Below are 24753 nucleotides of genomic sequence, written 5' to 3' on the forward strand. Positions count from 1 at the left end.
ATATTTCTCACCCGATACTGTACATGCACGAGTACATGTTTCAACACTGCCTTCCAAATCCTGATTGGCCATGGCACACAACTAGCCCGATGTGTAGTGACGGCCGATTCTACTCTAAAAGCAGTGAAATCGGCAGAACCATACAAACCTTATGGCGGGCTATTCCTCGAATTCTGCTCCATTTTTTTATCCACATACCAAACATGCATGAAACTTATCAGAAAAAGTACCGAATTCTGCCAATTGTTCTGCCGGAAGAATCCGCCGGACCCTGCCGATGTGCCCTTTCCCTGACAAAGACAACTTTTGGTTTTGTCAAGCCCATAAACGTATACATCATAATGATGGCTTGTTGAAATCGTGCAACTAATCCTCTTTCTAAGGCGCGGTGGCCTGGCATCCAAACCCACGCAAAAGCAGTTTCACACCCAGTTCAGTACAATGTGGCGAATGATGTTACTTTAGCCTGCCAATCTTCTCGATTTGGTAGGGACCGTCCCGATCTCGAGGCTGGGACACTTAAAAGTGCATCTGTCGCATGCCTCATGCCTCAGACATACATTGCTATACATTTTCATACCTACATGTAAGTATGTCATTGTCCTGATCACAGGTTTGCAAAGGTTAGCAGGTGCAATGATTGAATGCTTTAGTCACACTCGATTACCATGCTAGGTTATATAGTATGGTTGATCAGGGGAAGGTGTCACTGTGTATCACCCACTACTCACTAGTACTAGATGAACAAGAGATGCCTCTTTGCCATCCCGTACCCTACAGTTTACACCTGCAGTGAAGCCTGTCTATTCCGACAGGTCGAGGAACCTAACAGATGTGGCCACAGTGTACAGGTGGTCGCAATATCCAGGGTCATTTGACTGTAGCCAGCATCCTTTGTACCTAGCAAGAGTATGGGGTTATGTACTCTTGTTCCGAACTGTAGAGGTCATGCAGGACAGGTGGTCGCCTTGACAGGGTTAAGCGTGTATGTATGCATATACATAATTCGTATCAACAAAGTGATGTTATTCCACCTGATGACTATCACAAAAACACATTCTTGGAACTTACTCAGCAACTTTGCCTCTATGTGTTTATAGAATGAGTGCACGGTTGATCCTTATTATTGCTATAATAATTTTAAGGAAATCTTTTAGGACGCAACAAGCAGCTTCATCAGTCGAAATTGACCTATGAGCATCTTGAGTAGGAACAGAAAGACATTACAATGGAAAACGGGAACAGCTTAGGTCGAACAACATTGATTGGGAAGACGGAGAGACAGAGACCAAGACGTACTAAACGACTACATTGTTGAATTATTTGGACACTACATGGGTTTCGAGTGCAAAACAAGTATGGATAAGATACGGCGGGCAATACAAAACCGTTTGCTCATTCACATAATCTGCGTACAGCTGCAGAGAGTATCCAAAACGCACCCAGATAGAATCAAGTAACTAGTTGGATCAGCTCAAGAACTCGGGCGGTAGTTGAATTTCTATTCATAATTCACTTACGCGTCATGTCCTTGATAATAGATCAGCAAATTCAGAACTAGATAGGTAAACTGATATTGAAGCACGTCGTGGCTGTAGAACGATATCGCAGCACAGCCAACAGCGGCGACCAGGAGAGACGGTAGAAAACGTACCACGAGCCTCCCCCGTACACGAAGGCAATTCATCGCCAGTGCGAAGTTGATCGTAGTGGTCGCGAGAACGATGCCGTGCACGATGTCGTCGCTGAGCGAATGTTGCCTTGACGGGGCAGTCTCGTCTGTGTCCGCCGCACAAGCACTGACCTGCAGATTGGAGATCAGAGTAGTTGTTGTGTGTGTATGTCAGTTCGTATGCGTACGTGTACGCGTGTGTGTTTCTTTGTGTGTGAGTACGTGTGTGTGTTCGTGCGTGCACGAGCGTGTGTGTGTGTGTGTTTGTGTGTGTGTGTGTGTGTGTGTGTGTGTGTGTGTGTGTGTGCATGCGTGTGTGGTTGTGGCAGGATCGAATTGCACAATCTTGTTTACACCAGAGGCTGTACCCAGCGTGCTGACAGTGCTCAACACCACAAAGGCAGAGCGTAATACAGAACAGAAGAACAAGGACAATCAAGGCTTGTTTGCTGCAACTTGAAGTTTCATGCTGTGGCAATCATCAGGCACAAACCCGTTGCCTGATGATTTCGAGAGCATGACACACTGCGAGCGCTAGCATTAAGTAAGCCAAAATGCCAGCCAGTCGACAAGGACGGCACCACCGACACAATACTGGCATTAGCAATGTTATGCTCTCTCCAGCTTTATCTCCCTATGATTCAATTTCCCTGCAAGGGTTCTGTTTGAGGCACAGTATAGAAATCTAAGAATCAGATAATCAGGCCCGTCTGCTTACTGATACGAGTTTTCCAGCACGGAACTCTGAGTAAGAGCGAAGCAATACTTGGCTGTACCATCGCTCAGCATACATGTTTGTTGTAATGTCTTTGTCATTTTGGCATGATTATTATGCAGAAAGTTTAACGATGGGTACCTGCCCACCCATCTCTTCACACAGACATCTAGTGATAACGTTTTTTTCCGATAACGAAAAATAATTGGTCGTTAACACGTTAGATTTTGTGTCTCATTTGACTTTCCGGTTTCACAGTATCCTAGAAAGCTCATAATACCACTCGTATCCAGCCACCGTGCGAACGGAGAAGATTTTTCGCGATATTTTTGTTGTCTTTACCCGGCGCTGTTAGCGATGGACCCAAGTGACAGGAAAGGTATAATGGAGTTATACTGCCTAGAGACTTTTCCATTGGCACATGCACGTATTACAATCTTTATCTTCCAATTAGAGAATTTTTCGAAACCCCTCCGGACAGCAACTACCCGTACATGCACTATTCTCTCATCCGTAGAGTCTGGGATCGGGCACTGCACATACATTTCACTTGATCAGTAAGCTCTGAATCACACATACGGTTTCCATGAGGAAGTGCCAAAGATCTGGCATATGGCGTCTCTGTTTCCACAGTTTTTTTTTTGTAAAAGTAGTAATATTTCCACTCAGGAAACTCACCAATGGGGCGCCTGGTGGACAGAGTTGCCCGTGACTTTGAGGTCCGTATAAGACTATTAAGAGACATATGAGTATACATGATTGTATTTAGTAGAACCATGGTGATAGGTCGTTGGTGTTGGTGCAAGGTTGTTGGACGCGCTATTGAAAAAATACTTCGAAGTAAGTACATTATAGTAAATCTGAATTGGCACGTCCGCGTTACTGCCGACTATACAATTGTGTTGAGAAACACCTACTTCGAAGGAGTGTAAGGATAATCTACGTAGTCGGGAGAACAATTTAATTATCGCAATAAAAAGGGCACACTCGTGACTGCACACAGATATTCTATTATATACATCAAGGTAAAATACGTTTACAAGCAGTGGAAATATTTCAGTAAACATGATATTTTCATTCGTCTCGCACTCACCGTGAATAGCAACTGGCATAGTCCGACAAGAAGAAGTAAATGCCGCAGGCCGGCAGGAAAAGACCAGAGTTTGCACAGCCAACGAAGCATTGTAGCAGGCCGAACTGAAATGGTATACATATACACTGCTCACTACGTTGAAGAAACAAGTGGATGGCTACGACGAACGTTCAACATGTATTTAGTCTCGGGTCGCACATCCTCAATATTTATAAGACATAAGGACAGAAGGAACTTCAGTAGTTCGCGGCACATTCTGTGTTATCCCTAAAATGTCGCTTTCGTTCAATCTGAAAATTTGTGAGCTGCACTAGTACCTGCGAACACTACACCTGCGAACAGTGGGCTGCGCTGAATTGATTCACTCAACACGACTTATCACACAAGGCCAGAAGGAACTTCAGTAGCTCGAGGCACATTCTGTGTTATTGCTAACATGTCGCTTTCGTTCAATCTGAAAATTTGTGAGCTACACCTGCGAACACTGGGCTGCGCTGAAATGATTCACTCAACACGACTTATCACACAAGGCTAGAAGGAACTTCAGTAGCTCGAGGCACATTCTGTGTTATTGCTAAAATGTCGCTTTCGTTCAATCTGAAAATTTGTGAGCTACACCTGCGAACACTGGGCTGCGCTGAAATGATTCACTCAACACGACTTATCATACCGCATCGCCGACCGGGCTAGTGAGTAGTAGGGGCTGTGCTGTGGTGTAGGTGCCAAGCAGAACTGAATAGACAAAACAAAACATATTTAATAATAATTATTGAATAATGCGATTAATAGTATAAGTGAAGCGGACATTACAAAATGATGAATGAGGATACATGTATCTAAAATGGTTGTTCCTAATCGATTTTCTTGAGACTATCATCAGGGAAAAATTCGTCTCACAATAGAGGCTATACGGAGAAACAAACTACTTATAGGTTATCGGATAGTGGGAAGTATACAAGGTGAGGTGTGAAAAACAAAACTAACTAAAGTGGGAGAGAAGACGAAAGAAATTAGAAGAAAAGATGTGAGAGTGTTCCGACGGTGTGAGCTACTACAAAAGGTGAGTGAAATGAAGGCGTGAAAGCAGGTGAATGTGATAGAGTGAGGAACTGTGAGGTGTAGGTGTATGCGAATGAATACATGTGTGAATGCTAGGTGAAGAGTCTCAGTTTTGTGACATTTTCTTTCTGAATGCATAGATTAGGATTGTGTTTACGGATGAAAACAGCTTTGAAAATGTCGTGTAATCACCATCATGACACGTACTTCAGTAGGTCTACTCTGCACCAGATCAGACTCTGAGTCATTCACAGGACTGTGTTGAGAACTATAACTCTCAGTCTCACACTGCCAGTGACAACAACACTCACTTCAGGGTCCTGAAAAAAGATCTTGTGAGTTGATTGGCCTTGTACTAAACTTTACTTGTCTTTGTGGGGCCTGCGCCCCGTCTATGGTCGGCGATGGCAGACAACGCTTTGGCCTATGGAATTACTGTTGCGCTCGGTGAAGTCCGACCCAAAGTGCAAAGCTCATTGCAGCAGAACATCAGATCAAAATCAGATCAAATTTTGTTAATCCTGCACCCTCCCTAACCCAGCGTAGTTTTCGTAGCACACTTGGCACCAGATTATAAAGGTAAGGATTGCAATAACCAGAACCAGCTGAAGCGTCATTTCACGAATGTTTTATTGAGATGTGAAGAACAATTTCTAGAGAAAGTGGCAATGGAACAAGAACTACATGTGTGATGGAAACTTCGTGAAATGACGCTTCAGCGGGTTCTCTTTATTGCAATCCTTCTGTCACCTCGCCGCCTTTTCAGATTCTAAAGAAACCAGTGTAGTATGACACTACACGTACTACTCCCCGGAGGTAACATTCTCAGAGTGCTTCAGTCAGGACGTCACCTTATCCAAAGAGCGAATTTCTTACCCGATACTGTACATGCACCAGTACATGTTTCAACACTGGAGCCTGCCTTCCAAATCCTGATTGGCCATGGAACACAACTAGCCCGATGTGTAGGGATCGGCGGATTCTGCTCGAAAAGGTGGCAGATTCTGCTCAAAAAGCAGTGAAATAGCCAGAACCATACAAACCTTATGGCGGGCAATTCCTCGAATTCTGCTCCATTTTTTTATCCACATACCAAACATGCATGAAACTTATCAGAAAAAGTACCGAATTCTGCCAATTGTTCTGCCGGAAGAATCCGCCGGACCCTGCCGATGTGCCCTTTCCCTGACAAAGACAAATTTTGGTTTTGTCAAGCCCATAAACGTATACATCTTAATGATGGCTTGTTGAAATCGTGCAACTAATCCTCTTTCCAAGGCGCGGTGGCCTGGCATCCAAACCCACGTAAAAGCAGTTTCACACCCAGTTCAGTACAATGTGGCGAATGATGTTACTTTAGCCTGCCAATCTTCTCGATTTGGTAGGGACCGTCCCGATCTCGAGGCTGGGACACTTAAAAGTGCATCTGTCGCATGCCTCATGCCTCACAGGTACATGTACATTGCTATACATTTTCATACCTAAGTATGTCATTGTCCTGATCACAGGTTTGCAAAGGTTAGCAGGTGCAATGATTGAATGCTTTAGTCACACTCGATTACCATGCCAGGTTATATAGTATGGTTGATCAGGGGAAGGTGTCACTGTGTATCACCCACTACTCACTAGTACTAGATGAACAAGAGATGCCTCTTTGCCATCCCCTACCCTACAGTTTACACCTGCAGTGAAGCTTGTCTATTCCGACAGGTCGAGGAACCTAACAGATGTGGCCACAGTGTACAGGTGGTCGCATTATCCAGGGTCATTTGACCCTAGCCAGCATCCTTTGTACCTAGCAAGAGTATGGGGTTATGTACTCTTGTTCCGAACTGTAGAGGTCATGCAGGACAGGTGGTCGCCTTGACAGGGTTAAGCGTGTATGTATGCATATACATAATTCGTATCAACAAAGTGATGTTATTCCACCTGATGACTATCACAAAAACACATTCTTGGAACTTACTCACAAACTTTGCCTCTATGTGTTTATAGAATGAGTGCACGGTTGATCCTTATTATTGCTATAATAATTTTAAGGAAATCTTGCAGGACGCAACAAGCAGCTGCATCAGTAGAAATTGACCTATGAGCATCTTGAGTAGGAAAAGGACGAAATTACAATGGACAACGGGAACAGGTTAGGTTTGAACAACATGTATTGGGGAGACGGAGAGACAGAGACCAAGACGAACGAAACGACTACATTGTTGAATTATTTGGACACTACATGGGTTTCGAGTGCAAAACAAGTATGGATAAGATACGGCGGGCAATACAAAACCGTTTGCTCATTCACATAATCTGCATACAGTTGCAGAGAGTGTCCAAAACGCAACTAGCTACATGTAGAATCAAGTAACTAGTTGGATCAGCTCAAGAACTCGGGCGGTAGTTGAATTTTTATTCATAATTCACTTACACGCCCTGTCCTAGATAATAGATCAGCAAATTCACACCTAAATAGGTAAACTGATATAGAAGCACGTCGTTGCTGTAGAACAATATCGCAGCACAGCCAACAGCGGCGACCAGGAGAGACGGTGGAAAATGTGCTTCGAACCTACCCCGTACAAATATACGGCGGGGTTTCATCGCCAGTGCGAAGTTAATCGTAGTGGTCGTGACAGCTATGCCGTACACGATGTCGTCGCTGAGCGAATCTTGCCTTGACGGAGCAGTCTCGTTTGTGTCCGCCGCACAAGCACTGACCTGCAGATTGGAGATCAGAGTAGTAGTTGTGTGTGTATGTGTCAGAATGTATGCGTACGTGTGTGTGTGTGTGTGTTTGTGTGTGCGTATGTGTGTGTGTGCGTATGTGTGTTCGTGCGTGCACAAGCGTGTGTATGTATAGGTGTATGTGTGTGTGTTTGTGTGAGTGTGTGTATGCGTGTGTGTGTGTGTGTGCGTCATTTTTGGTGCAGTGCAATGAGTCACGCCGATGAATTCTTCTAAAATTTACGGTCAAACCAGGATGCTTCCCCAGGGTAAACTGCCTAAACTGCGGTTCTAGTCTGAGCCTCGAGTCAAGGAGCAAAAGTTAAACAAAGTATGCACACGAAAGACAAAACTATTTTTTTCGATGCAATGGTGACTCTTCATCGCCTTCTTCTTTCACCATTTTCAAGAACAATTTCTTCCCCAGGCCATCGGCATATTTTTGGTGCTTTCCTGGAAGATAATTTCAAATGGTTGAGGAACTTGAGAATACGTCGAAGGAGCATTTGTGATTTCCTGGTGCATGAAGGCCGAAGCAGTACGCGTACAGACGTTATTGTTGAACAGAACATCATGTTAACATTAATTTTGTTCTTTTCTTCAGTCGTTGCATGTTATAGTGGACATACAGCAGACTGTTCATCTGGTTTGTGATATTTCCTTCCTCTGTTTGTGAGTCCCCTTCCATCAATATAGCAGCTTGTTTTGATTTCCTTTTTTTCAATTCATTTTGCTGTACTTTCTGTTTTGTTTGCGCCACTGCCCCTCACCTTGCGCTCAGTTCTCTGAGTGGAGGGCGGCGTGACCCCAAGGGGTAGCTGATTGATAGTAGTAGTAGTAGTAGTAGTAGTAGTAGTAGTAGTAGTAGTAGTGTGTGTGTATGTGTGTGTGTGTTTGTGTGTGTGGTGTGTGCATGCGTGTGTGGTGATGGCAGAGCCAGTGTTGCTCACAATCCACTTATAGCAGCAGTACATTCATGTTAACAAGATTCAAGAACAGAAAAACAAGGGCAATCAAGGCTTGTTTGCTGCGACTTGAAGTTTCATGCTCTCGCAATCATCAGGCAACAATCTCATCAGGCAAAAACCTGTCGCCTGATGATTGCGAGAGCATGAAACTTCAAGTCGCAGCAAACAAGCCTTGATTGTCCTTGATTGTCCTTGTTGTTCTGTTCTGTAATCTTGTTTACATGTATGTACTGCTGCTATAAGTGGATTGTGAGCAACACTGGCCCCTCACACTGGCCCCTCACACTGGCCCCTCACACTGGCCCCTCACACTGGCCCCTCACACTGGCTCCTCACACTGGCCCCTCACACTGGCTCACAATGGGCTCACACTGGCTCACACTGGCCCCTCAAACTCAATCACTGCTTTCTACAAATCCATCAAAAGTTGTCAACGTGTCGGTCATAAAATAACCATCATCAAGAATGAAGTGGGCATACTACAAACACTAATCTATACTGTGGACAACTGTAGCTGTTTGGGCCATCTAGGCTTCATCAGTACAGCTGCAAGCGCTAGAATTAAGTAAGCCAAACTGTCAGCCAGTCGACAAGGACGCCACTACAGACACAATACCGGCATTAGGAATGTTATGCTCTCTCAAGCTTTATTTCCATATGATTAAATTTCACTGCAAGGGTTCTGTTCGAGGCACAGTATAGAAATCTAAGAATCAGATACTGTAAATATACAAAATTTCGGCGCTGCAAAATTTCGGCACTCCACGATTTTGACATTTCGGCGGCGATTTATGTTCGGCGTGGGGTAGAGGGCATGGTATAGTGCGACAGATACTGTGAAAAATTTCATCGGCGTTTTAATTTTGGCGTTTTGGGTCGGTGTCGAATATAGCCGAAATTAAATAGCTGCCGAAAATTTGTATATTTACAGTAGTCAGGCCTCTCTTCGTACTGATACGAGTTTCCCAGCACGGAACTCTTAGTAACAGTAGTTTTGGCTGTACCATCACTGAGCATACATGTACATTATCCATATAAAAACCGCTCTGTGAGCGGTTCTGAAAAACCTTAAAAACTGGTGCTGCCCTGTCGTAAAAGCAAGAAATTAGAAATGGAGCATTGTCCCCCCAAATGCGAACAGATCCACCTAAATCGCGAATGACGGGACCCGAACGCACCAGTAGCACGAGGTCGGGAGGGCACATGATCACAGCAATTATCATAGGGTAACACCAACACTACTATAGTGCAGTACATTGCACATTGTATCAGTGGCAGTGTATTGCTAGTACACGTACAATTATCGACGACCATGGCCTATGGTCTGGACGAACGTTACGTCCCCACTGCATCCACAGCTAAGAACCTCGTGCTACTGGTGCGTTCGGGTCCCGTCATTCGCGATTTAGGTGGATCTGTTCGCATTTGGGGGGGACAATGCTCCAGTTCTAATTTCTTGCTTTTACGACAGGGCAGCACCAGTAAAGGTTTTTCAGAACCGCTCACAGAGCGGTTTTTATATGGATAATTTAAGTTCTTTTTCCGTTCCTTCCCCACCCCAACCCCGAAGGTAAACATGATGAGCACGCGCGCGATGTACTGTATGTAGCCATGAGACTGCAATAACACACTGATACATACCAGCCCTCCCCACCTCGCTACTCCGGACACAGATACACAAACACGTGGGTGCACACGGCACATGCACGTGACCACGTACACATACGCACATGCATGCACACGGCACACGCACGTGCGCACATGCTCACGACACAAACAGGAAATTCTTCATGTATAATGCCATGCAAAGCAGTGGCCACCGTACTTCAGGAAGTCAGTTGTGAAAAAAATAATTCAACTACAACGAGTAGACAAGCTGACGGCCAAAGCACAACATAGCAAAACATGACATTTGCCCAAGGATTGCAGTTTGCAGAGCACGACATGGAAGCAGCGAATACAGAATGTAATATCATACAAAGTGACAAGCAAAGAAGTGGCCACCCTACACCAGAAACTTGCAGAAAGTCACATATCCAACAGATAGAGAAGTGAACAGCAATCTGGTACAGCCCACACAAGACAAAGCTGACCTGATACTCGTCCCAGAATCGTAAGTGGCAGATCCTTTTCAATGCATAACATGCAGGTGTACGGTACACGCATGGACAAAATCTGACCGTGTCGCCAGCACACAATGTCATCACAAGTATACCCCACAACTTACACACATGCACAGTAGCACAATGAAAGCAATGGAAAAGTACGATGTGGTTGCTGAAGCATCTTCACACTTCAAATTCAGACTTCAATGTGGTCGTCACAGGGTGATATACCCATAGGTCTGTGGGAAACACCCTAGTAAAATAAATAAAATAACAATAATAATAAGGATGGCGTAACTCCTCTGTAGCCTTGTCATGATTTCTAATTTTCTTTCACCGCCCACGGCCGCACAAAGTCCTTGGCTACAAAAAAAAAATTAAAGTCTCTCCAAATCTCTCAAAACCAAACTTAAAACTCCTTTCCAAATTTTCGCCCAAGAGGGCATCTTCAGGGATATGTGACTCCTGTGAACAAAACAACAATATAACTACAGAAAAAGGGTAATAACAATAACGTGGCAATATACCAGGAACATCATAACTAGTGCTAAGAATTGAGACTAACATTGAAGATAATGTCACATATTCAGAAACAAAAACAGAACCTACCCACAATATCGCACGCCAGGTAAGAGCCTAAAAACAAATGTCTCAACTTGCAAGATCTCAAGTCAGGTGATGATGGGTCAGCGTGAAGTGCATGTCTCAACTGGTGTGATCGCCAATTAGATGTGAAGGTGACGAGGCCAGAAAGAGAGAGAAAGAGAGAGAGACAGAGGCAGAGAAAGATAGTGTGTGTATGTATGTGTTTGTGTGTGTGAGTGCGCGTGTGTGTGTGCGTACGTGTGTGTGTGTGAGCGTGCGTGTGTGTGTGTGTGGGGGGGGGGGGGTGTGCGTGAGTGCGAGCCTCACGGGTGGTAATTGCATCCATTCGTTCTTCCAAAAGACCATAAGGAAGGTTTGCCAGTCCGACCAGTTGTAAGCTGTTGTGATGGACCCACAAGCAACCTATCTGTGCTGATGGAACGAATCCTTAACCAGTTGTTGCGTTTTGTACCCTCGCACCTGGCCTCTACTTTGGCATGCATTCAAGAGCTCACGAAACACAAGAAACTGAATGAAGACTACCTGTTGGTGTCCCTCGACGTGGTCGGCCTCTACAGCAACATCCCGATCGCTGACGCCATTGAAGCTGCGACCACATTACTGGAGGAGCACCGCGAGGATGTCGATATGTTGGGTCTGAGTGTGAAGGATGTCCAAGATACCCTCCAATTCATCCTGACGAATAACATATTCGAGTTCGACAATCAGCAGTACCGACAGCTGAAGGGAATCGCCATGGGCAACCATCTGGCGCCGCCATTGGCCATTATTTTCATGTCAGCGCTTGAGAATGCAGCCCTGTCTTCTGCTGAATTTCAGCCCTGCATTTTCAAGCGCTACATCGATGATATAATCATGCTGTGGCGACATGGACGAGCGGCTCTGAGCAGGTTTGTTGCCCATCTCAATAACCAACACCCCTTCATAACATTCACCATCACACACTCCGACAACGACACCAGGAGCATCGACTTCCTGGATTTGACGTTGAGTGTCAGTCCCGAGTGTACGTTGGAGTGGGAGCTGTTTGTCAAGCCTTCACACAGCGGAGTTCACCTGTCATTCCTGTCGTCTGTCCCTTTGTCAACAAAGCGTGCAGTCGCAGTTAATCAGTGTCGTCGGGCAATCTCCAACGGTTCAACGGAGGCGGGAAGAGGAGCTGGAATCCAGAAAATCACAGCGCTACTGGAAGCCAACGACTATCCAGATCGAGAAATTCAGCGGGCAGTTAAAACAGCAAAGAAACCGAATCGTGGCAAGATGAATCCATGGAAGAAGCCGAATAAATCAATTCTCAAGCTCCCATTCATCAATGATGCACTGGCCGCTCTGGTTTCTCGCAGTATAGTCCAGATGTTCGTCTTGTTTTCACGTCTGGTCCGTCATTGAAGCGTAGACTTGTCCGTTCGTCGTTTGGTACGCGTATGTGTCCGCGTGATGTGCAGCGTGCGAAGGTGAAGCGTGGTCCTGGCAGGCCAATGGTGTGCAGAGCATGCGACGCGGATGTGAAGAGCAGTGAATGTCTGACGAAGAATGTAGTGTCTATTGTATGTCATGTACATTGTGCGAAGAGCTCTACGTCGGGGAAACCGAGCGTCCAGTGAGGGAAAGATTCAAGGAACATTATCGAGAGGCAAGGGTGAGGGCAGTGAAGACTCCCTGGGGGGGCCATTACAAGTCTGACCACCGAGAATTTGCAACATCATCGCCTAACTTTCAGCCTTTCCACCACGCCAAGATTCTCGGCAGGGAGTCTTCGCTGCCTTCCCGCAAGTACATGGAAGCAACCGAAATCAGAAGCAGAAAGCCAGCAATCAACTGTGACACTGGATGGAGACTATCGGCATAAATTCATCAAGACAACAGGACCTTCATGGTTACTGCGGGCAAGACCATCTCATCGAATGGATGCAATTACCACCCGTGAGGCTCGCACTCACGCACCCCCCCCCCCCCCACACACACACACGCACGCTCACACACACACACGTACACACACACACACGTGCACTCACACACACAAACACATACATACACACACTATCTTTCTCTGCCTCTGTCTCTCTCTCTTTCTCTCTCTTTCTGGCCTCGTCACCTTCACATCTAATTGGCGATCACACCAGTTGAGACATGCACTTCACGCTGACCCATCATCACCTGACTTGAGATCTTGCAAGTTGAGACATTTGTTTTTAGGCTCTTACCTGGCGTGCGATATTGTGGGTAGGTTCTGTTTTTGTTTCTGAATATGTGACATTATCTTCAATGTTAGTCTCAATTCTTAGCACTAGTTATGATGTTCCTGGTATATTGCCACGTTATTGTTATTACCCTTTTTCTGTAGTTATATTGTTGTTTTGTTCACAGGAGTCACATATCCCTGAAGATGCCCTCTTGGGCGAAAATTTGGAAAGGAGTTTTAAGTTTGGTTTTGAGAGATTTGGAGAGACTTTAATTTTTTTTGTAGCCAAGGACTTTGTGCGGCCGTGGGCGGTGAAAGAAAATTAGAAATAATAATAATAATAATAATAACTGGTTTGAGGGAAAGAGACAAACGGGAAAAGTCTGAAGAAAAAATTGACTGCCACCACCAGGACTCGAACCAGGGACCCTCATAATAATAATAATAATAATAATAAACCTGCAAGATACAAGTGATGCAGAAAGAAAGCAGAAGGTCGTGAGGTAGGCTATGAGACACCACAAACGGGTCACCTACATGTATGTTCAGGGCTAGTGCACACACATGCAGAATTATCATATTCGAGCATTTCCCAAACTGAGAAGTGACATATCAAGGGATGCCTTACCGTCGTCTAGAGGGGACGTCTTCGCAGCAATGTTTTTCGTCCTGCGCATTCAGTCCGCCGACGCGACAGAGTTTACGGGGCCGTTCCAGTTGCAGAAGACATTCGATTCATCGGGCCAGTGCAGCAACAGGGCCGTGGGCACACAGGGGCAGAGGAAAGACATTGTGAGTGGACAGGAAATATGCAGTGGCAAGTGCCATGAATGTCAAGTTCTCATTTCTGAGCTATTACTTACAGTCCTGCCATTGCTCGCTCGTCCTGATTCCTCCTCTTTCGTCTGCGTCCACTTCTGCCGTTCTCCTCCCCGTCACGGCGTCAGGTCAGTGCATTCTCATTAATTTCTCAATGGCACAGTCTTTTCGGGACGGGGGGTACCGGAAGGAGTTCGCACGATGCCTCCAAAGGCCTAGAGCGGACGTCTTTGCAGCAATATTTTTCGTCGGCGGACGGGACAGCGTTTACGGGACCGTTCCAGTTGCAGAAGACATTCATCAATGGCACTTTGCGGTACGGGGTACCGGAAGGAGTTCGCACCATGTCTCCAAAGGCCTAGAACAGACGTCTCTGCAGCAATATTTTTCGTTCTGTGCATTCAGCCCGCCGACGCGACAGCGTTTACGGGGTCGTTCCACTTGCAGAAGACATTCATCGATCATCAATGGCACTTTGCGGTACGGGGGTGCCGGAAGGAGTTCCCACGATGTCTCCAAAGGCCTAGAGCGAACGTCTTTGCAGCAATTCTTTTTGCCCTGCGCATTCAGTCCGCCTACGCGACAGCGTTTACGGGGCGTTCCAGGTTGAGAAGACATTCATCAATGGCACTTTGCGGTACGGGGTACGGAAAAGGGCCTCCTCGTTCGACTTCTGCAGTTCTCCTTCCCGTCATGTCAGGGGTACCGAAAGGGGCCTCCTCGTTCGTCTTCGTCGACTTCTGCAGCTCTCGACTATTTCGCGTACGCGACATCGACGCTTACCGAGTGGCATTGGCACAAAGCAGACCGCTGACGGGGTCACGTGTCAAAAAAGTATCAACAACGTGTCGACAATGTGTCGACCACGTGTATAGCGGTACACTCAGCGGTACACTAATTCTCGTGCCATTCTCGTGTCACAAAACTGGAACATCGAGTACCAGTATGGAAAGGCTTCAGACAGGAAGCCTTTCCAATGTACATGAATGTTGTATACTAGAAAGCTCATAATAAGACTCGTATCCAGCCACCGTGCAAACGGAGAAGATTTTTCGCGATATTTTTGTTGTCTTTAGGCGGCGTTGTTAGCGATGGACCTAAGTGACAGTAAAGGTATAATGGAGTTATACTGCCTGGAGACTTTTCTATTGTTACATGCACGTATTACTATCTTTATCTTCCAATTAGAGAATTTTTCGAAACCCCTCCGGCAAGCAACTACCCGTACATGCAGGTATTCTCTCATCCGTAGAGTCTAAGATCGGGCACTGAACATACATTTAACTTGATCAGTAAACTCTGAATCACACATACGTTTGCAAGGGGAAGTGCCAGAGATCTGGCATATGGCGTCACTGTTTCCACAGTTTTTTTTGTGAAAGAGTAGTAATACTTCCACTCAGGAAACTCACCAATGGGGTGTGCCTGGTAGACGGCGTTCCCCGTGACTGTGAGGTCCGTATAAGATTAAGGGCGCGTTCGAATTGTCACTCTTTGACTTTTTGAGGAGTTTCGTTTTTCTGAAGAGGTGGGCTTATTGGCCTCTTCAGAAAAACGAACTTCCTCGAAACTCCACAACTTCACCCGATGGGAGAGGTGGATTAGTTTCGAAGAGTTTGGAATAACTATGTCACGTAATGTGGGGAGATGGTCGATCTGATCGGACGTCATCATCGCCATGCATGACAATTCCACTGAAAAACTCTAAAATGATAGAGACCGTTCTAATGGGACACCTCAAATAATCTCTTTATAAAATTTGTTTGAACAGTTGATGACGACAATTCGAACGCGCCCTAAGAGAGATACGAGTCTACATGATTGTATTCAGTAGAACCATGGTGATAGGTCGTTGGTGTTGGTGCAAGGTTGTTGGCAACGCTATTGAAACAATACTTCAAAGTAAGTACATTATAGTAAATTTGAATTGGCACGTCCGCGTTACGGCCGACTATACAATTGTGTTGAGAAACACCTACTTCAAAGGAGTGTAAGGATAATCTTCGTAGTCGGGAGAACAATTTAATTATCGCAATAAAAAGGGCACACTCGTGACTGCACACAGATATTCTATTTTATACATCAAGGTAAAATACGTTTACAACCAGTGGAAATATTTCGGTAAACATGATATTTTCAATCGTCTCGCACTCACCGTGAATAGCAACTGGCATAGTCCGACAAGAAGAAGTAAATGCCGCAGGCCGGCAGGAAAAGACCAGAGTTTGCACAGCCAACGAAGCATTGTAGCAGGCCGAACTGAAATGGTATACATATACACTGCTCACTACGTTGAAGAAACAAGTGGATGGCTACGTCGAACGTTCAACATGTATTTAGTCTCGGGTCGCACATCCTTAATATTTATAAGACATAAGACCAGAAGGAACTTCAGTAGTTCGACGCACATTCTGTGTTATCGCTAAAATGTCGCTTTCGTTCAATCTGAAAATTTGTGAGCTACACTAGTACTTGCGAACACTACAGTCTACACCTGCGAACAGTGGGCTGCGCTGAAATGATTCACTCAACACGACTTATCACACAAGGCCAGAAGGAACTTCAGTAGCTCGAGGCACATTCTGTGTTATTGCTAACATGTCGCATTCGTTCAATCTGAAAATTTGTGAGCTACACCTGCGAACACTGGGCTGCGCTGAAATGATTCACTCAACACGACTTATCACACAAGGCTAGAAGGAACTTCAGTAGCTCGAGGTACATTCTGTGTTATTGCTAAAATGTCGCTTTCGTTCAATCTGAAAATTTGTGAACTACACCTGCGAACACGTACACTGGGCTGCGCTGAAATGATTCACTCAACACGACTTCTAGTTCTCACACAGCATCGCCGACCGGGCTAGTTAGTACTACATGTGGTAGGGGTTGTGGTGTAGGTGCCAAGCAGAACTGAATGGACAAAACAAAATTAAATTTTAATAATTGAATAAAAACATGAACACGATACAGTCAAGTGTCAAGTCGGCGGAATAGCGCGAGTCGATCGTGCGTCAGGAGTCAGGACTCAGAAGCCGAACTGCTAACCGTGTCTCGAAAATACTTCAAAAACAGTAGACTAGCCCTCTACACGCCGACCGTCGAAAATAGCGTGAACGGTAAAATGCTAACCATGTGATGTCTAATAGTAATACCTAAAAAACGATACAGTAAGCTGCGAAATGATGCAAGGCGCAAAGTAATACCGGTACTTGAATGGGTGATATGGGACTGGATTTCATTGAGCAGCACTGCACTGTCTGTGTCATGTACAGTACCTTCACCATGCTCACTACAGTAGCTACATGCTGATCCACGTTTTAGTTCTGCGGCGCATGAAATGCAAAGCACGACGAGGTGTATCGTGTAATCACCATCATGACACGTGACGTAGGTCTACTCTGCACCAGATCAGACTCAGAGTCATTCACATGACTGTGTTGATAACTATAACTCTCAGTCTCACACTGCCAGTGACAACAACACTCACTTCAGGGTCCTGACAAAAGATCTTGTGAGTTGATTGCCTTGTACAGTGCTAACTTTACTTGTCTTCTTGGGGCCCGCGCTGCGTCTGTGGTGGGCGAGTGCGGACAACGATTTCCGCTGTGGAAATACAGTTGCACTAGGTGAAATCCGACCCAAAGTGCAAAGCTCATTGCAGCAGTACATCAGATTAAAATCAGATCAAATTTTGTTAATCCAGCACCCTTCCTAACCCAGCGTGGTTTTCGTAGCACAATTGGTCCTAGATTATAAAGGTTGAAGTATAGCAATAAGCAGAACCAGCTGAAGCGCGCGTCGTTTCACGAAGGTTTTATTGAGATGTCACGAACAAATCCTAGAGAAAGTGGTGATGGACAAAGAGACAACTGTGATGGGAACTTCGTGAAATGACGCTTCAGCTGGTTCTGTTTATTACAATCCTTAACCTTTTGTCACCTCGCCTCCTTTTCAGATTAGCCCTTGTTCTGACAAGTTGGTATTGTCAAGCCCATGAACAAATACACAGTATAGGTGGAATGTTGAGATAGTGGAACTTACTCCTCTTTCTAAGACGTTGTGACCTGGCACCCAAACCCACACAAACCAGTTTTCCATCTAGTTCAGTGCAACGTGGCACATGGTGGTACTTTAATCACACTGGATTACCATGCCAGGCTACATTATGGCTGGTAGAACCGCAGGGAGGCGTTTTCGATTGGTCCGGTAGTATCAGTGTCTTCCATACTTTGTGTATGATATTGCAGGTACATAATTATACCCTCCACAGTAGTAAACACGTGCTGATGGCCACAAGGTTGGTGGGGTGGTAATCTGACAAACCCGACCGGTTCCGGGGGCCTGGCTGGGGAGGGAAATGTGTCACTGCGTGTCAGCGATATCTACGAGATGAGCAAGAGATGCCTCTTTACCATGCTCTACAGTTTGTATGAACGTGAGACCTGTCAACATTGTTGTAAGCCGACCGCTCAAGGGACCTTACAAATATGGCTCCAGTGTACAGGTGGTCGCTTCGTCCAGGGTTATTTGACTGTTAATACATGTAGCATGCCTTAGTCTTTGTTTCAAGTGGTCTTCTGGGACAGGCAGTCGCCTTATCAGATTGGTTGCCTTGGCAGGTGTAATCATGGTACATTATAGTGTATGTGAATCCCCCCCCCCCCCCACAACCACACACACACACTCTATAATTATGTTAACATTGCTATTCGCCTCGAACATTTCAACACGGTCCATCAGAACAGAAGTCCACAATCGAGCTCCCGCAGAAATCACAACTACGGTACTTGCAAAGTCTCAAACGCTCAGCATGTTGGTTTATTCGGAAAGCACATGGTGTTAAAAAATACGCTTAGCTAGAGTTGAAAAACGATGGGCAATCGAAAGCCGTTTGCTTCTTCACATGTTCTGCACACATCTGTGGAGAGTGTCCAAACACAACCAGCTAAGTACAAGTAAGTAAGCAGCAGCGCTCAGCCCTTGAACATTCTGCATCCATTTCACCACAACTACCATGTACCGTTACGCTCTTCGGTCGACCACGCATTGCCCACAACAGCAACAAGAGGTTCCTTCATCGCACTGAAATAAATAAAATATTATCAGTACTACAAAGAAACCTCTGGTTGCTGTTGCGGGGAATGCCTGGTCGGTCGCAGAGTCCAACGGTGGTGGTGGTGAAGTGGACGCAGCTAAATCAAGTTTGATCAACTCAAGAATCCGTAGGCAGTTTTCTATTCAAAATACGCGGCAGTGCAATGGAAAGCATCCACTGACACCCACAGTGCATAGATCACACAGTTAAGAGCCATGTAGTACATCTGAAATTTCAGCACGCCATGACTGTAGCATGAGATCGCAGCAATGCCAACAGCGACGCTCAGGAGAGACGGCAAAAATCCCACATACCTTCCCCGTAGCCTGCAGCGCATGATTGCTAGAATGAAGTTGATGGCAGCGGTAGTACCTACGACGGCTAGCACGAAATGGTCGCTTTGCTGTTGTTGCAATAACGGAGGAGCCTCGACTGTTTCCGCCACACATGGACTGGCCTGCAGTTAGGAGATGGCAGTAGTTGTGTGTGTATGTGTGATTGTGTGTGTATGTGTGTATGTGTGTGTGTGTGTGTGTGTGTGTATGTGTGTATGTGTGTGTGTGTGTGTGTGTGTGTGTGTGTGTGTGTGTGTATGTGTGTGTGTGTGTGTGTGTGTGTGTGTGTGTGTGCGGGTGTATGTGTGCGTGTGTGTGCGGGTGCATGTGTGTGTGTGTGTGTGTGTGTGTGTGTGTGTGTGTGTGTGTGTGTGTGTGTGTGTGTGTGTGTGTGTGTGTGTGTGTGTGTGCGTGTGTGCGTGTATGTGAGTGTTTTTGTGTGTGTATGTGTGTGTGTGTGTGTGTGTGTGTGTGTGTGCGGGTGTATGTGTGCGTGTGTGTGCGGGTGCATGTGTGTGTGTGTGTGTGTGTGTGTGTGTGTGTGTGTGTGTGTGTGTGTGTGTGTGTGTGTGTGCGGGTGTGTGTGTGTGTGCGTGTGCGTGCGTGTATCCGGGTTATTGGTGACGCTAGCGTTACTAACACGTTGTCTACAGTACTGTCGGGTACCAAGGAAATGGCGGATCAGCTTCGGTTTCATTCATTTCAGACGCACTCACCTTGAACAGCAATTGGCCTAGTCCGACAAGAACAGGTGAATGCCGCTGGCCGGCAGGAAACGGCCTGAGTCTGCACAGCCAACGAAGCATTGTAGCAAGTCGAACTGCAACGGTATACTCTGCACGTCACCCCTGCAAGTGGATGGCTATGTCGAACTTTCTATTTTAGTCTCGGGTCACACATACCCTTAGTTTATAGAGCTAAGCGGCCAGAAAGAACTTCAGCCGAGTTCGAGGCATATTGTGTGGTATCAAAAAAATGTCGATTTCATTCAATCTGAACTACCGGTACCCACACGCTCAGTTCTCTCCTCACATGTACAGTACGTTGCGCACCGCATGAAATGGACCCAAGACTAGAGAGGATCAGCATCATAATGTGACTGTGCACCAGATCAGACTGATTCACGCGACGAGCATTTCATCTGAGCTCGATGACTGTCGGGAACACGACAGGTCACCGCGAGACAGCTCACAGCGCGACAACTCACAGCCGACAGCTCACAGTGTCGTCAACTCACAGCCAAGACAACTCACAGTGTCGTCAACTCACAGCGAGACAAGTCACAGCCAAGACAACTCACAGCCACCCCAGCTCACAGCGCGACAATTCACAGCCACACCGCGATCGGCTGCGGGTTCAGAACATTCCGCCGAACCCAGGCACACTGCAAGACCTCCAGTTGCCGGAGCGCTATCAAGAAACGAAGGGTGGGGACGTCTTCCTTCTCTACGACAGTGGACCGGAAACTGTGGACAACAGAATTATTGTGTTCTGTACTGCAAGTTTTTGTCTACCATCGACTGTGTCATCATCCCACAATTTGGAAATTCCTGGATGGTATTTTTGTCGAGCAGGCAATGGTGGAGCAGTGTGTGGAGAGGGAAAATGCAGGCTATGAGGCTCCGAAGAAGAGGAGGAAGTATGAAGATCAGGACAAGCGACTTCGTGCCATACTCCGGTCTCCAGTTGCCGGAGCGCTATCAAGAAACGAAGGGTGGGGACGTCTTCCTTCTCTACGACAGTGGACCGGAAACTGTGGACAACAGAATTATTGTGTTCTGTACTGCAAGTTTTTGTCTACCATCGACTGTGTCATCATCCCACAATTTGGAAATTCCTGGATGGTATTTTTGTCGAGCAGGCAATGGTGGAGCAGTGTGTGGAGAGGGAAAATGCAGGCTATGAGGCTCCGAAGAAAATGCAGGCTATGAGGCTCCGAAGAAGAGGAGGAAGTATGAAGATCAGGACAAGCGACTTCGTGCCATACTCCGGTCGTTTGAGACCATGACGAAGGATGAGTTTCTATGAGGAGTTGCTGCGAACTTGGCATTTCATATAATTATGTGATTCTTACAGGAAATTTCAAGGTTATTTTTATTTTATCTTATATTTTAACTTAATTTTCATTACTGTCTTCTTCTTGTTCAGGCTTTGTCTTCTTTATCGATTAAAGTTCTCTGTTATTTTCTTGTGAAAAGAAGAAGGACAAAATGTTACGAGTTATGACTAAGTGTCCACATTTTGTCGCACTCGCTGACTGTATAAGATCTCGTTACGTTGGTGGACAGTTAGTCATAACTCGTAACATTTTGGCCCTCTTCTTTTCAGAATTGTTTAATTGGCTCACCATCCGAGTTACATGTTATTTTCTTCTTTGCATTACATGTAAATAGAGAAGTGCCGAGAACGTCGCGTTATTATTATAATATACATTGTAGGTTTTTACAAGGACCAACCCCTACAGACTCCAGGTCTTCATTGCACCATTACATAAAATAAGGACGCTGTGAGTTGCCTCGCTGTGAGTTGTCGACACTGTGAGTTGTCGCGCAGTGAGTTGTCTTGGTTGTGAGTTGTCTTGACTGTGAGTTGACGACGCTGTGAGTTGTCTCGCTGTGACTTGTCTCGCTGTGAGTTGTCGCGCTGTGAGCTGTCTCGCTGTGACCTGTCGTAGACCCGTCACATCGTCAGTGACAAAAGCACTCAGCGCAGGGTCCTGAGATCTTGTTAGTTGATTCGGCTTGTACACAATGTTCTTTGTAGGGCCTGAGCCGCATCTGCGGTGGGCAAATGCAGCCAACGCTTCGCGGCGCAGTGGCAACCGGTTGCGTATGACCAGCAATCTCAAGGTAAACAGCCAAAATTATAGGAATACTTGAAGTGTATCGAACACATCCCTTCATTCGTGCTCATCGCGCTTTGAGTTTTCAGCCCGGCCTTCTGCCAAACGTAGACCAACGCACAACAGGCTGGACTGCCTCTTGTGGAAAGACCAACCCAGGGTGTGTTTAGAATTCAAAATCGCATTGTGACATTTGAATGAACAGCGCAGAATTTCTGCTTCCTCTCCAGCAATGCGGTCGTCCACAATATGCAATAGGGACGCATCTTTGGCCAGCTGCAGAGGTCTATGGATGTCAGTCGTGGTATGGGCGTACCTTGGCTGTGTAAGTCGAAGCATGATAGCCAATTCGTAGTGTCAATGTCACGAGCCATGTCTGAAACATGATCTATTACTAACAATTTTCATGGGAACGGAAGCTTCATCGGCCAAACAGCAAGTTTGTAAACTATTATATTATTGGATTGATAATCATTATGTAGATAGGTAGAGTGAAAGTTGGTGATGCAGAGAGACAGGCGGACATGCAGACATACAGAAGTCGGTAGGCTTGACGGGTGGGTGGATGAGCGAGTGAGGGAGAGCACGACAGAGATAATTATAAAGAGGGAAATAAGGAAAGGGACATGGTAGAGAGGGCAGTTAGGGAGAGAGGAGAGGATGAATGCAAAGATCACCTGGCAATCAAAGACTCAGAGTAAGTGAAAAATTCAATTAGTGAGAGAGAATGAGAGAGAGAATACAGACTAGCAGAACTTGAAAGGAAAAGAGAGAGAGAGAGAGAGAGAGAGAGAGAGAGAGAGAGAGAGAGAGAGAGAGAGAAAGAAAGGAGAGAAAGGCTCAGAGAAGCTCACAGACAGAGACTCGTTGAGGGGGAGGGAGAGAAAGAGCGACACTATGCGAGAGAAAAGGGGGAGAGAGCGGGTGTTAGAGAGAGTGTACTTCAATTATGTATGTATGTAGGTGGGTGTGAGAGAGAGAGAGAGAGGGGGGGGGGGTAAGGGGAAAGAGACGACAGAGAAAACTATAATAATATTATTATTATTATAGATACTTGAGAAAGAATGACCTCGGATGGAGAGCCAAGGATTATTTATAAAAAGTAAAAAGGAGCATGAGCTGATGTTTTAGTAACTGGTAGTGTTAGTGGACATTATAGTGTAACTTGTAGTTCCTTGGTCCTTTTTGCTTTTTATAAATACTGGAGAAAGAGTCAGATATTATAGGGTACGAAAAAGAGGGCAAATATCACAACCCACGTACCCAACCTTAATGTAATCTGATTGAGGTGATCTTACCCATGTTACCTGTCCCATCGTTCTCTCAGGTTACACCATGTCTGGCAGAAAACGCTCACGCAAAACGGATCGGAGAAGACACTGATCCGTTCGTACTGGAGTTGTTGGCATTACCATAGTGATGAACGGGGTCTTCGCTTTGCAACGCTGTAGGATATGCGACAGGGGTCTTCCGTTCATTCCGTTTCTTTGCTGTACTGTTGGTTTGGTGACGACTTGTTGCTATAGCGATAGAGTGGTGGCATTTCAAATGTTCTTCGGCTATCTGCTTGTCAATTTTGTGCTTCTTGGAATAGGTTTACTTCGAAGCAAGTTGTAAAAAGCTTATAGAAAGTAAATGGACCAAGGAACTACAAGTTAATATAGCACATCTTAGATGTGCACTCCAACAGCCTTCCAACTTGGAAGGTTCTAAGATATAATTATGTAGTTCCTTGGTCCTATTACATAGCATTCTTTTCGAATCTCAAGTGTGTGTAGCATTCTTTTCTATAAATTTGTCCTTACCTCTCCATCGGTAGAATATCCCCAAGTAAAGTTTTTTGTAACTGCCCTTTTTAACCGAGGTCTGTATCAGTTTATTCGGTGAAGGAATGCTCTACTGCAGCCAGATCCTCTCTTATTGCTTTCAACCCTGCTGTTCTGGAATGGTTCCTGTTTTAACACTGCGCCCTACCTCACATACATTGTATTCTGGTACATGTATCAACACTTGTTGTTGGTTGACAGCATGTTACAAGGAGGAGGACCACTGTGTTCGGAAACAATGACCTTACTACGACCAGCCACGGTTGGGAGAGCTGGCGAGCTGAGAGAGGGACTCCATGGGCGGAAGTTGGAAGCATGAAGAAAAGAGTAAATAAAGAGACGAAAGAAGAACAATTCTGAACAAACGCTACAAAGATTATAAGGACGGAGTATCAAGAGGATTCAAGAAGACATCCAGGAGCGAACAAAGAATAAACAACTGACATTACAATAACAAGAAGACTCAAACAACTCCCTTGTAGAATGGGGGTCAGAACCAGGGCTAACACCCATACGTTCAAATGGTCGCAAGACCGGGGCTGTGCCAACCGCGGATGGTTGTAGTAAGTTCACAGTTTCCGTCCGAACACAGTGGTCCTCCACCTTGTTACATACTGTTCACCAACAACATGATTATTATCCACAAAACAAGGTTTATCTAATACCTTGTACATGTACATCTATGAATGTCTGTGTTGTCGGCATCACGTATGGTGGC

General features: G+C 45.7%; 3 long non-coding RNA genes across 3 annotated transcripts; all 3 read right to left on the reverse strand.

Annotated features, from left to right (window-relative positions):
* Nucleotides 1-1067: 1067 nt before the first annotated feature.
* LOC135824750 (uncharacterized) lies at nt 1068-4196 on the reverse strand. The gene is made up of 2 exons (XR_010554937.1): nt 3481-4196; nt 1068-1804 (listed from the first exon to the last, which is right to left on the reverse strand). It is a non-coding gene; the product is annotated as an uncharacterized LOC135824750 (long non-coding RNA).
* A 2331-nt stretch (nt 4197-6527) lies between these two features.
* Nucleotides 6528-16795, reverse strand: LOC135824661 (uncharacterized). Its single transcript, XR_010554905.1, has 2 exons — nt 16093-16795; nt 6528-7251 (listed from the first exon to the last, which is right to left on the reverse strand). It is a non-coding gene; the product is annotated as an uncharacterized LOC135824661 (long non-coding RNA).
* Nucleotides 16796-18673: 1878 nt separating this feature from the next.
* Nucleotides 18674-20405, reverse strand: LOC135824636 (uncharacterized). The gene is made up of 2 exons (XR_010554895.1): nt 20084-20405; nt 18674-19489 (listed from the first exon to the last, which is right to left on the reverse strand). It is a non-coding gene; the product is annotated as an uncharacterized LOC135824636 (long non-coding RNA).
* Nucleotides 20406-24753: the final 4348 nt, after the last annotated feature.

This window comes from Sycon ciliatum, chromosome 9 (assembly GCF_964019385.1).
Source record: "Sycon ciliatum chromosome 9, ocSycCili1.1, whole genome shotgun sequence".
Classification (NCBI taxonomy): Eukaryota; Metazoa; Porifera; class Calcarea; order Leucosolenida; family Sycettidae; genus Sycon; species Sycon ciliatum.